The sequence below is a fragment of the Giraffa tippelskirchi genome, chromosome 8, assembly GCF_054371585.1.
Source record: "Giraffa tippelskirchi isolate mGirTip1 chromosome 8, T2T-mGirTip1v1.2.pri, whole genome shotgun sequence".
NCBI lineage: Eukaryota > Metazoa > Chordata > Mammalia > Artiodactyla > Giraffidae > Giraffa > Giraffa tippelskirchi.
The window spans coordinates 115,679,645-115,691,442 of record NC_137282.1 but is presented as its reverse complement, the minus strand read 5'-3'; the positions used below and the strand labels follow the sequence as shown (position 1 = coordinate 115,691,442).

At 46.0% G+C, this 11,798-nt stretch overlaps 1 protein-coding gene across 3 annotated transcripts in view; it reads left to right on the top strand.

The window, feature by feature from the left end:
* The window catches only part of KCNIP1 (potassium voltage-gated channel interacting protein 1), a 406,169-nt gene that overhangs the window by 40,219 nt on the left and 354,152 nt on the right, over positions 1–11,798 (top strand). The window lies entirely within an intron of this gene.

Genomic DNA, 11,798 nt, shown 5'->3' with positions numbered 1-11,798 from the left:
CTTTTCCAGTGAGTCAACTCCTGGCATCAGTTGAAATGTGATACCCATTAAACAACCCCCACCTTCTGGCTCCCCCAGGTCAGGGCTATCACCATTCTACTTTCTGTTTCTATGAGTGTGACTCCTTTAGATAGTTCATCTAAATAGAATCATAGAGTAATTGTCTTTTTGTATCTGGCTTATTTCATTTAGCATAATGTCCTCAAGGTTCTTTTATACTGTAGCATTTGATGAGAAAAAAAAATCTTACTTTTAACTATAACACAATATTATAATCATTTTACCATGCCATAAGACTTTTTTTAAAAAGCTGTACAGTATTCCATTAAATGAGTAAACCACAATATATTTAACCATGCCTTTGTTGGATGTTTAGAAATGGTGCCTGTTTGCTTATTTGATGGGACTCGGAGTCGCCCTGTCCTGGTCAGCAGATGTGTTTCACCTTGACCCTCACCCAAAGTGGCAACGTCATTTTTCCTAAACTGACAGGTACAGAGGAGGATAGGTCTATAAGGACACAGTTTAGGAATAAGAACTTGGGGAGAGAGAAGAGAGAGCCATAGAAGTGGAAGATTGCCGCTGTGGGTTTCCTAGCCCTGCCTCAGCCTGATTCAAGACTGTGAGGGGAGGGGAAGAGAGGAAAGAGAGATAGATGTAGGCGAATGGAGCTCTTTCTATGCCATAACTTGTGTGACTCAGGCTCTGGAGTGATAAGACAGAGGGCTCGGAGTGACTCAGTGGCCCTCTGGAAAGGGAATCTGCATCATCGCTGACAGCAGCTGCAGCAGAGGCAGGGCCCGAGACTCCAGGTCCAGCCAGAGTCCCCTGGCAAGGCAGGCCCCTGGTGCGCTGAGGCTGTGTCAGCCAGTTGTTAAACTGCAGGAAGCTGGTCACCGGCCCCAGTAGGGGTATTTCTCCCATGGAAGTCTCCAAACACTGCAAATCAGGGCTTTTGCTGCTTGGAGAGCTGGTTTCCCAGCACACTACTTCAGAGGAGGTTGGGAAATTCAAGGAGGTTTTAGGAACTAGGGAAACACAGGGAATAGTGCAGTACCCTGGAGGGAGAGGGGGCGCGGAGCAGAAGCAAGAGAAGCAGGCTGCGCCAGCATCAGAAACAGAGTTCCCTTGAGAGGGGCTGCCTCCAACCCGAGACCCTTAAGGGGGCAGCTGGGGAATGAAGAGCTGACCTCACTGTCCAGAGACCGGTCTTCTGAGCTGCACAGCCCCACTAGCTGAATCCAGGTGGTAGAGAAGATATGGCCCTTCCGTCAGCCTCCAGGGTGGAGAAGAGTCTGGAGAAGAGTGGGAGTCGGTCTGGGGCTCACATAGGAGGGTGCAAGTCCATCTCCCTTAGGTGGCTTTTGGGCAGAAGAAGAGCAAGCAGATTGAAGCAGGGTGGGACCCGCTGAAAAGCCCTGGTAACGCCCGTCGGGAAGCTGTGGGGTGGGGCCTCTGAGCTGAGACTCCAGAGTCTCACACTGAGTGCTGCTCATTTGCACCGTCTGGCTGATGAGATCTCACTTAATATTCTTTGTGTATGATTTTTTCCCACTTCCATTTCCCTAGAAGGAAGAACAGGCCTCCAAGCAAAAATTCTAGAGCAAAGGGTTTCTACATTTTTTAAGATTTTGATATTTATGGTATTCTTTTCTCCAGAACACTCTTACCAATTGATAAATGTGTATACATCAGCAAGACTGATTGCACACGTCTTCACCAGTCCTTGGCACTATTAAATTTAGTAATAGTTGCCTCTCGGCTAGGTGAAAAATCTTTAGTCCCAGTTTTAATTTGCTTTGCTTAATTGACCAGCAAGGTTGAACAGTTCTTTGCATGCTTATTGGAAACAAAAAGTTGATTTGTCCCAAATTTCCTTTTCTAAAGATTTAAAAGCAAAGAACCCATGAAAGCAATTAGCACAGTACCCAGCACATAACGAGCTCCCGTCACTGTCTGTTTACAGTCCACACATTCCCAGTCAGTGAGGGCACATTCAGGGCTTTTCCACTGTGTGTGGTCGGGGGTGAATGGGACGTCTGGACTCTTTTTCTGGCAAAATTCAGGGCCTCACTCTGCATCAGCTGTTCTCAGTGACCCCTGTCAGGATGCAGTCCAGAGACTGAATGACGTTGCCTCACCCAGTCTTCTGCCTCCCTGCATGGTAGAGGTTTCCAGGCTGTAAACAGACAATCCCCACCTCTTTGCTGAGTCATCGATTGTCAGAGCCTTCAAGGGCCCTTAGAGACCAGCTAGGTCATCAGCTTTCTGTGTGTATAAGATTTTCCATTTGCAAACTAGTGGAGGCAAACTAGCTTTTAGAGAATCTGATAAATACAGAAAGATGAAAATAGAAGCAATCAGGCCCAGCATCCTGGAAAAAAATCACTGTTCAAAATATTGGCGTATTCTATCCTATAGATAGATGCAAATGCTTCCAAAAAATAAATTTACGAACACACCGTATAACTTTAAATAAGGTCTGCTTGTTTTAAATAGAAACATTTTTCTTTTTATGTAATATTTTACAAAATGATGTTGCATGTGTATAACTGTTCATCATACAGATATGCCATAAAGTGTTTATTTTCTTATTAGGAGAAATTTAAACTAATTTGAAGATTTTGTCCCTATTTGCTAATTCTCCAAAGATGATCCTTGAACTTTAATGTTTGCTTATTTCTCTGATTCTTCTGAAAGATTTCTAAAAGCAGGGATCGGGGTCAAAGAATATTAGGCTTTTAAAGCCCTCTCTTTTTCTGGAAGCCTAGGATCCATTAAAATTTGAACTTCCCTTCTATTGCTAAGATATATGGACTCAGAGAGGTGAAGTGACTTACCCAAAGCCACACAACTTTGATAGAGCAGGAATTGGAACTTTCTCTACAGCCTCTGGTAAATATCAGAACCTAGCCTGGAGCCCATGCCTCCTGACTCCTAAGCCATGAGCTCACCTTACTCCTCTACCATACATTATTTCTCTACCCATAAAGAGCACTGACATGTCAGATACTGAGCTGAGTACCTGAAATCTAGTATCTCATGTGATCCTGGCTCTACAAAGTAAATACTGTCATTACCCCCCTTTTATAAATGGGGCCCCTGAGGCAGAGGCAGTGTCTGAAGCAAGCGGAGACCTACATGTCAGAGGTCACAGTGCTGGTGATCTACAGAGCCTCCTGGCAGAGCAGCATGGTCCAACAGAACTTTCTGTGATGATGGAAATGTTCTATAAATTGCAGTCATCCGATGCAGTTGAGTTGTGGAACTAAGTTTTTAAAATTTTGTTTCACTGTAAAGAATTTAAATTTAAATAGCTACACCTGACTGATGCTACCTTAGTGGACAGACGTTTCCAGAGCCGTAAGCTTCTGGCCTCTCCACTCAGTCTGCATTATCTTTTTTGCTGCCTCACATCACTGATCCTACGAGAGATCTCCTAAACTCCTCTGGACCTCAGCCTGAGGAGGGATTCAGAAAGGCCACCGATCACACCCGTCATGCCTGAGGCTGGTTTTTGGGCTGCCCCAGGCAGATGGTCCCAGGAGCTGCTTCCGCAGGCATTTGAAAAGAGACACTGCAGAGAAAGGCTTTTTAGTTTTTTTGGTTACACATTAATGAAAATATCTGCTCCCAGGTCTGCATTTACTCTCAGCACAAATACTGTTATGAGCTAGAAACTTCTCCTAGAATTAAAAATACAGATGTGAACTCTGCCTGCTCTCAGAGGACACAAGCTTCCAGAAGACCCTGTCTCTAAGGAGGGAACTGTGGAGGCGTTAAGGGCTGATTCTTCTTTTGTCAACATTTTCTGAGTGCTTCTTCATGCTGGGCCCTGTGCTAAGCCCTGGGCATACCTCACCATATTCGTTTCCTCAGGTTGTTATAACACATGACCACAAACTGGGTGGGGGGCTTAAAGCCACAGAAATTTATTCTCTCACAGTTCTGGAGGCTAGAAATCCAAAACCAAAGGGTCAGCAGGGCCATATTCCCTAGGAATGAGGGAGGAAAGGAACAGGCCGAGCTGACTCCATCTTGAAAAAGAAGGAAACTCCATCCTGCACTTTCAGTGAGCTTTGGACTATGTGCCTGGTAGCCACGGGGATAACATGCCTACAGCCGAACTGGCCTCCCCTACTGATAAACACCAGATTCCATACCAAGATTTCCCGTCGCCAAAAAGAATGTAATAACCCCCTACGTAGTCAGTCACCTTTGTAATCTTTATGGCACCCATTGGTGTAGGCTACAATGTATAACCAGCTGACCCTTCTGATTATGGATCATGGCTGTAACCTGATTGGATCTCCCTTTAACACTTTCCAGGCTAGGTTTAAGGAATTTGGGGATGTGGATTTGAGCAGTACACTTAAGGTATATAAGGTTTTCACAAAAGTCGTTCGGGGTCCCTGGCTAAAGAGGAAACTGCCTTGGACCCACCGGTGTAATAAGCTGCCCTCCACTATCCACGCTGTCCTTCTGAGTGAGTTTGTTTCCTGGAGTGTTTGGCTATAACAGAAAGGCACCATGGAAGAATCTGTTCTTTGCCTCTTCCAGCTGCTGATGGCTCCAGGCTTTCCTTGCTTTGTGGCTATCTTGCTCCAATCGCTGCCTCTTATCTTCACGTGACCATCTCCTCTCTGTCTGTGGCTTCTACTCTCCTGTTCTATAAAGACAGTCATCAGGACTTCCCTGGTGGCCCAGCGGTTAAGAATTCGCCTTGCAGGGCAGAGGACTTGGGTTGGAGAACTAATCTCATGTGCCATGGGGTAGCTAAGCCCCCGCACCACAACGGTGCTTAAGATCCAACGCAGCCAAATAAATAATAAATAAATATTGTTTAAAAAATAAAGACAGTCATCAATGGATTTAGGGCCCACACATGTAACAGGTAATCCAGGATGACCTCAAGATCCTTAATTACAACTACAAATACCCATTTATCTCCTAAGGCCACATTCTCGGGATCCCAGGATTTGGACATAGATATATCACTGCAGGGCAGGAGTAATATTCAAGCCATTACATTCATTTTATTTAATCTATTGAACAACCCCGAGACAGAGGTGAAGTAGCCAGGATAAATTAACTGCTGCAACAACCTCAAGATTTTAATGGCTTTTACCAATAACAGTACATTTTTTATCTTTGGAAAGTCCAACATGTGTGCTTCTGATTGCATGGCTCTTCTCTAGGTGTGTTGAAAAAAAAAATGTAGGAGGCTGCAAACAAGAAAAGAGTTAGTTGAAGTCTTAAGAATTTCAATTCAGGAGACACAGATTCTGGTGAAACTGAGAGAATGTTCCAGAGAAGAGAAAGAGCCAGAGGTTTATAAGGACAAAAAGACACAAGGTCTTTGAAAATTTCCTGGTGAGACTGTGATTGACTTTGAGGCAAGCCAGAAAATGTCTTTAAGGAATCAAGAGTTAGTTTAGGGTATGAATCTGATACGTAGATGGGCTTTCACAAGTTATTTTAGGGTAAGAGTTAGAAAAGTTATCTTGAGTTTCTGGCAGATATTTTGGATGACTTCATTAGGATAATGAGTGGTCAAAGATCAAATTCCATCCAGGCTAAGATGTATATAATCACATTTCCTGAATGGCCTCCTGGCTCCATTTTAAAGAGCTCTCTTAGCAATACTGACTCCATTTTGATTTTTCTTTCACAGGTGGTTGCTAGGGGAATTAGGTGCCTTACATCTCATTGCTCCACTGTCTTAAGGCCTTGAGGTCACCTATCTAGGTGATAGACTGCAGGGAGAGAGGGTACAGAGAGAATGTAAATAACTGAATACCTAATACTTAAACACCTTGACCTGGAAGTGACACATAAGACTTACCCTCACTTTCTATTGGTGGAGACCAGTCACATGCTCCCACCCCCACTGCACGGGAGCCTGGGAATTGTAGTCCTAGATGAGCATAACTCAGCATGGATATCACATTCTGATGGGTGGGAAATGGGAGAAAGGAATCGAACTTTGTTGGTCAGTGGACTGTGACAGCTGTAATATCATTTATTCATTTATTCCTCATGCATATCATTCATTCATTCATTTACTTTTCAGAAGAAGAATTTGAAGCTCAGAAGAATTATGTGATTTGACTAAAGGCACAGAGATTTAAGTCATAACTGAAATGTTTATTGAAGGTCAGCTGGATTAGGTGCCCCTCCTTCATAGGGGCCTGTTCTACCATTGAATCTATCACACTGGATGCTATTTATCTGTGTGCATGCCAGAAATAAGATTGATACCATTTATCTATGTGAGCCTCCCCATTCTTTCCTCAACCCCCAACAGTCAGTCCTGTGTCCTCAACTCTCAGATGCTCTTCTCTTCCTCCCACCGCTCCTCCGGAGAACGGGGAGAGACAGCTGGCTTCAGAGAGGCAGGAGGCGGAGAGATAACAAGAGCTAAGAGCTGGAAAGGGAAGAGGTGGCAGAAAGAGAAAATCACGTGGGCCAGGCATCCTAGAAAATTCTCCTGTTTGACATGTCAAGGGTTTTGGAGCAACTTCAGTTAGGAAAAACTTAGGAAAAGCAAAAGTGTAGCTGTGAATTGTGAATAGCATCTACATTTACATATGTAAAGGAAAGCCGTGATTTTCTTTTTAGTTTATTTTAATTCCTTTAGTTTGCTGGACTACACCTCTTGATGCAACTCATATGGAGAGGCTAGGCTATGGGTGGGGTTAGTTGCTCAGTTGTGTCCGACTCTTTGTGACACCATAAACTGTAGCCCAGGCTCCTCTGTCCACGGAATTCTCCAGGCAAGAACACTGGAGTATGGGCAACAGACCATAGGTCTGTTAGTCCTGGACAGCCCCTGTTGACTCTAGTTAGCCACTTTCACTCCCCAAAATGTCCCAGTTTGAACAATAAGTTATGTGATCACCCTAATTTTGGCTTTTGAGTGTGTAGGTCTCACCCACAAGGCTAAGTACTCCCCTAGGCCACTGACTGTGGCTAGTTCATCTCTGAATGTCCAACCTAGCTTCAGCCCTGGAAACTAGTGGTGCCAAGAAATGAACACAGCATCTGGGAAGGGCAGAGCTGGGGTTTGGGTCCAGGCCCTTACACTCCAAATAGCAGGCTTATCCTAATGTGCCAACTCAATTCCTGGAGCTCTCCAAACACAGGGAAACAATCCAAAGCAAGTGGGCAAAGCTGGGGCTGCCTGCATTCTAAGGACTGTGAATGTCTCAGGGATTCAGAGAGAGGAGCTATGTACGGCTGTTGAAAACAGAGATGGCATTTCCCAAGCTTCTCACATCAAAGCCCAGGAGGGAGAGGCTGAGGGGAGCTTGGGTGCAGCCCTCCAGGGCCCACCATCCTGGCCCTGCAGGGTTGGGACACAATGCAAGTCTCCTCCACATCTGCTGAAGGTTGATGATGAGGTCCCAGTTCTAAACAGGAACTAGCTAGAGAGGTTTGAATTAGAACGCTCCAGAGAGGAAAATTCAGGTCCTATTTTCAGTTTTTAAAAAGTGCATTTGTTTTTGACCATAAATAGCTTAAGCATAGCCTTGAAAATTTGAAGCAAATAATTTTTTTTAAATCACCCGTAATCCCATAGTTGAATAAACCCACTACTCTTGCATTTTGTAATCTTTCCCTCCAGGACTGTTTTTCCTTTGTAAATGGTTTTTCTGTACACAGACTGGTGTGTCGGGTATGCACTGCTATGTAACCAGCCACCTCCACATTTAGAAGGAGCAGGGGTGTATGACTTGCTTGGTGGTTCTTCTGGCCTAGTCTGGGCTTGGCTGATGCGAACATCACTTGTGTTACCTGATGTCAGTGCCCCCTGGAGGGCCTCTCTATTGCCCACTCGGTTGGCTCTCCCCATAATTGGCTGGCTATCAGCTGTGGTGACAGGGTGTGACTGTGCCATGTGTTTCTCAGTGGATTAGATGAGCCTTTTCTCATGGTGCTGGTTCCAAAAGCAATGGGAAAAGCAGAAGCTGCAAATACTCTCAAGGCCCAGTGTGAGTGCTTGTGCTGTTTCTTTTATTCCATATTCTATTAGTCCAAGCTCATCAAAGACCAGCCCAGATTCAAGGAGGAATTCCACGGACAGAGGAGCCTAGTGGGCAGCAGTCCATGGGGTCACAAAGAGTCAGACACAACTGAGCAACCATGTCTCCACTGCCTGCTGGCGCTGTGAGAGCCATATGTCCTCTCACGGCCTTTAGGGTCCTGCACGATCTGGCCCTAGTTCAGCTTTTCCCATGTTGCCCTCCACTTCCCACCAGGCCCCTCCACTCCCACTAAACTGAAGTGTTCTCAGCTTCTCCAGTGCCCTGCTCTTGATCCCAGCATCTAGGCTACTATTGCTAGTCATGCTTGCCTCCTCCCATCCCTTCAAACACCAACTTAAAAACCACATCCTCCAGGAAGACTTCTACCACTCCCCAGAAAGGAGGGGAACCCTCCTCTGAGCTCTCACAGGGCCCACATTTCCTCTTCCACAGCACCCCGGCCTGGCGGAAGCTGCTGGCTGCATTGTCTCCATTACAGACTGTGACACGTGGAGTCTTGCTCCCTATCCTGTCGGATGCTGTAGGGAAAGCCTGTTCTGAGAACATCCTATACTCCCTCCATTACGATGGGGTGCCAGGTGGGACCCAGTCCTGGGGGCAGGACACAGGACCCACCCCTTTTTGCCTTGCCTCTTCCACTCAGCCTCTCCTGCCCAGATTTTGAGACCCGCTTCCAGGCTGCCCCCTCCCAGGTTGCTTTAATTTCCCCCAGTCTGAAGCAGCTTTCTCCTCCAACCAGGGATTCACAGAGACTTTTCTGAAGAGCAACAGTCCTGCATAAAATGGTTCCTTGGTCCGAAGTTTTGGGAAACGCTGTCTAGTAACTGATTTCTTTGATTTCCACCTATTAATGCTTTGGAAATGAGCACCTGCCTTACAAATGTGAAAATTTTTCACATAAGATATGTGAAAATTTTTATTCCCTGGGAAAGTTATTATGGAATAAATGTGGCATCTTACAACTGATGACATCTCATAATGAAGGAAACGTGGTGTAGAGAGTGTCGTGCAGGTTAGGAGAGTAAAGTCCTGACAAGTCCTACAGCCAAGAAACAAATTAACATCACTGGGTCCAATGCTTCACAAATGGAAACTGACTCTTGAATATTTTTTAAAAGACATGGTAGCACTCTAGCAAACTACACTTCTATAAAATGCATTTTGGAAAGAATTCCCCCAAGTATTTTTCATTTATGGAAATTTTAGAATTTACCTTGTGTTGTTTCTCTGATCATTTCACATTTGCTAATCTTGCCTTCGTGCCTAGATCACACACATTTTGTGGACAGGGCAAGCTTCACAGAAATCACTCATAAGAATAGTGATGACCCAAAATTACACTATTGCTCAGAATACTGCCTCATCCTCAGCAAGGCAGTGAAGAGTGGCCATCAGTGGGAGGGAGGCAGCCCTTCAAAGGCAAGGGCTTTGCTGAATCACCACTTGTTCAGCTGCATAACTTAAGGCAAGTTCCTTAATCATTCTGACCCTCGGTTTTCCCATCTGTAAACTGGAAGAGTAACAGGTTCTAGCTTCTAGGGTAGATTGGAGGAGAATATACAGGGAAAGTTCTTGCAACCACTCAAAATATCAGAGCTCAGATGCTAGCTGCTGCCGTCATTTGGTTGTTATCATCATCCTGAAATCCCCCAGGAGTCAGCGGTGGACAGTATTAATTGGAGGAGGAAATTTTAGATGAAAGATGGTTACTGGATGATGGAAGGAGATTAGAATTATTAGCCGGCAGACAGCTGCTTATGGAAGAGTCACCGGCTGGTGGGCTTCCACGGACTAGGCGGCCACTGCAGAGGGGAATGAGTCACTTGCTGTGAGCTCACTCATTATTCCTCCAGGCATCTGCAGGGCTCAGCCAGACCCTCATCTGTAACCTGCTCTCCCCCAAAGCTGAAGGAATGAGCTCTTTGTCATGTAACACAATAGGATCGAGGATGTGAGCAGAATTATTTTGTACCCAAACTCCAAGAGTAGAGGAGGCCCTGGCAAAACCACATTTGTCCCCCGTGACGACCCCAGGCCTGCTATGGGGACCAATCAAGGAAAAAGCAGTAAAATTCCAAATGTTCTGGTTTGGTTTGCTGATTATTATTGGGACAAAGGAAAATTTGTATTTTCTCTCTCTTTTTAATTGGAGTATAATTGCTCCACAATATTGTGATAGTTTCTGCTGTACAACAGTGTGGATCAGCTTTTGTGTACACACATTCCCTCCCTCTTGAGCCTCCCATTCACCGCCCCCATCCCGCCCCTCCAGGTCATCACAGAGCACTGATCTGAGCTCCCTGTGCTACACAGCAGCTTCCACTAGCTAGTTATTCTACACTTGGTGGTGTATATATATATCCATGCTACACTCTCATTTCGTCCCAACCTCTCCTTCCCTCACTCTGTCCACAAGTCTGTTCCCTACATCTGCTCCTCTATTTCTGCCCTGCAAATAGGTCCATCAGTACCAGAAATTTGTCAATGCCCCCTGGCTTCTTGAAGAATGCATTCACTGCTCTCACCACAGCTCTTGTCAAAAAGCCTCCATTGAGAAAGAGAAGCAGACTAAAGCTTTGCTCAGCCTGTGGGGCTCTGTGTGAGAATTTTAAATAAAAATGAAGGCGATATGGGGAGAGTCTGGCTGCTCTGAAACGTTTCACTCCCGGAACATCTGGGCTCTGGAAGGCCAGCGAGCCTGGTCTCCCTAACAGTGCACCCCGCCCTGGGTGCACAGGTAAGGGTGGGCAGAGGGGGCCCCCAGGGGTGGCTGGTGAGGCAAGCAGGTTTTGAGGCATGAACTACCCTCACAGCCAAAGAGGTAAAGGAGCGGAGCGGGGAGAGCCTGTGTTCTAGGGAGCCAGCAATCACGACTCTGCTCATCTTTAGACTCAGCATTGTTACTAACACGCCCGGGTCACCCAGGTCAGGTGAGAGGCAGGTCATACACCCTAGTCCATCTGCTACTCAAGACCGTGCCATTCCTTTTCCACCATGTCATCTCCTGGAGCTGACATCTGGAATCAGATGGCATCGTTCAGTGACCCCCTTGATAGGGAACAGGTTCCTAGCTCACACAAATCCATATGGAGACTCTCTAAGGACCTGCCTTCAGGGTCTTGAGACCCGAATGGGTTGTCCTTAGGATTTAGAACCTGGGTTCTCAATGTATACATGAATTTCCCTGCCCCACTCTTCTTAGCAAACCTACAAGACTAAGCCAGCCTCCATCCTCTCAAATCCCCACCCACTTTGCTCTCAGCTCTGGTGACTCAGGGATAAAACAGCCCAGGACTGATCTGGGCAGGGCAGAGATGTGCAGCTGTTATGCACTCCGATTCCAGACCCACCTCTGCCACCAGAGCCACCAGGAGGCAGAGGTGGGTGGGTTATACCCTGAGCAAAGCATAACCCAGCCTGGAGGGCAAGTGGGCTGGCACTTAGAGCTCCTGTCACCAAGCTGTGGTCACTGGGCCCCTACCCAGAGAACAGTAGGTCTTACATCATTTCTAGAAAAGACTCACATGTGCCAGACATGGCCGTCTGCTGCCAGGGGCTAGGTTATTTGGCTGAGCTTCATTCCCTCATTGTGCCTCAATATCTTCATCTGAAACATGGAAAAAATAACATACTTCTCTGAGGTAAACAGGTTGTTGTGAGGGTTTGAGTGGTGGATACCCGCAGAGAATTGGGAACAGTGTCTAACGCATAGGAAATGTTCAAAGACATGTGGTAAGTATCAAAGGATTA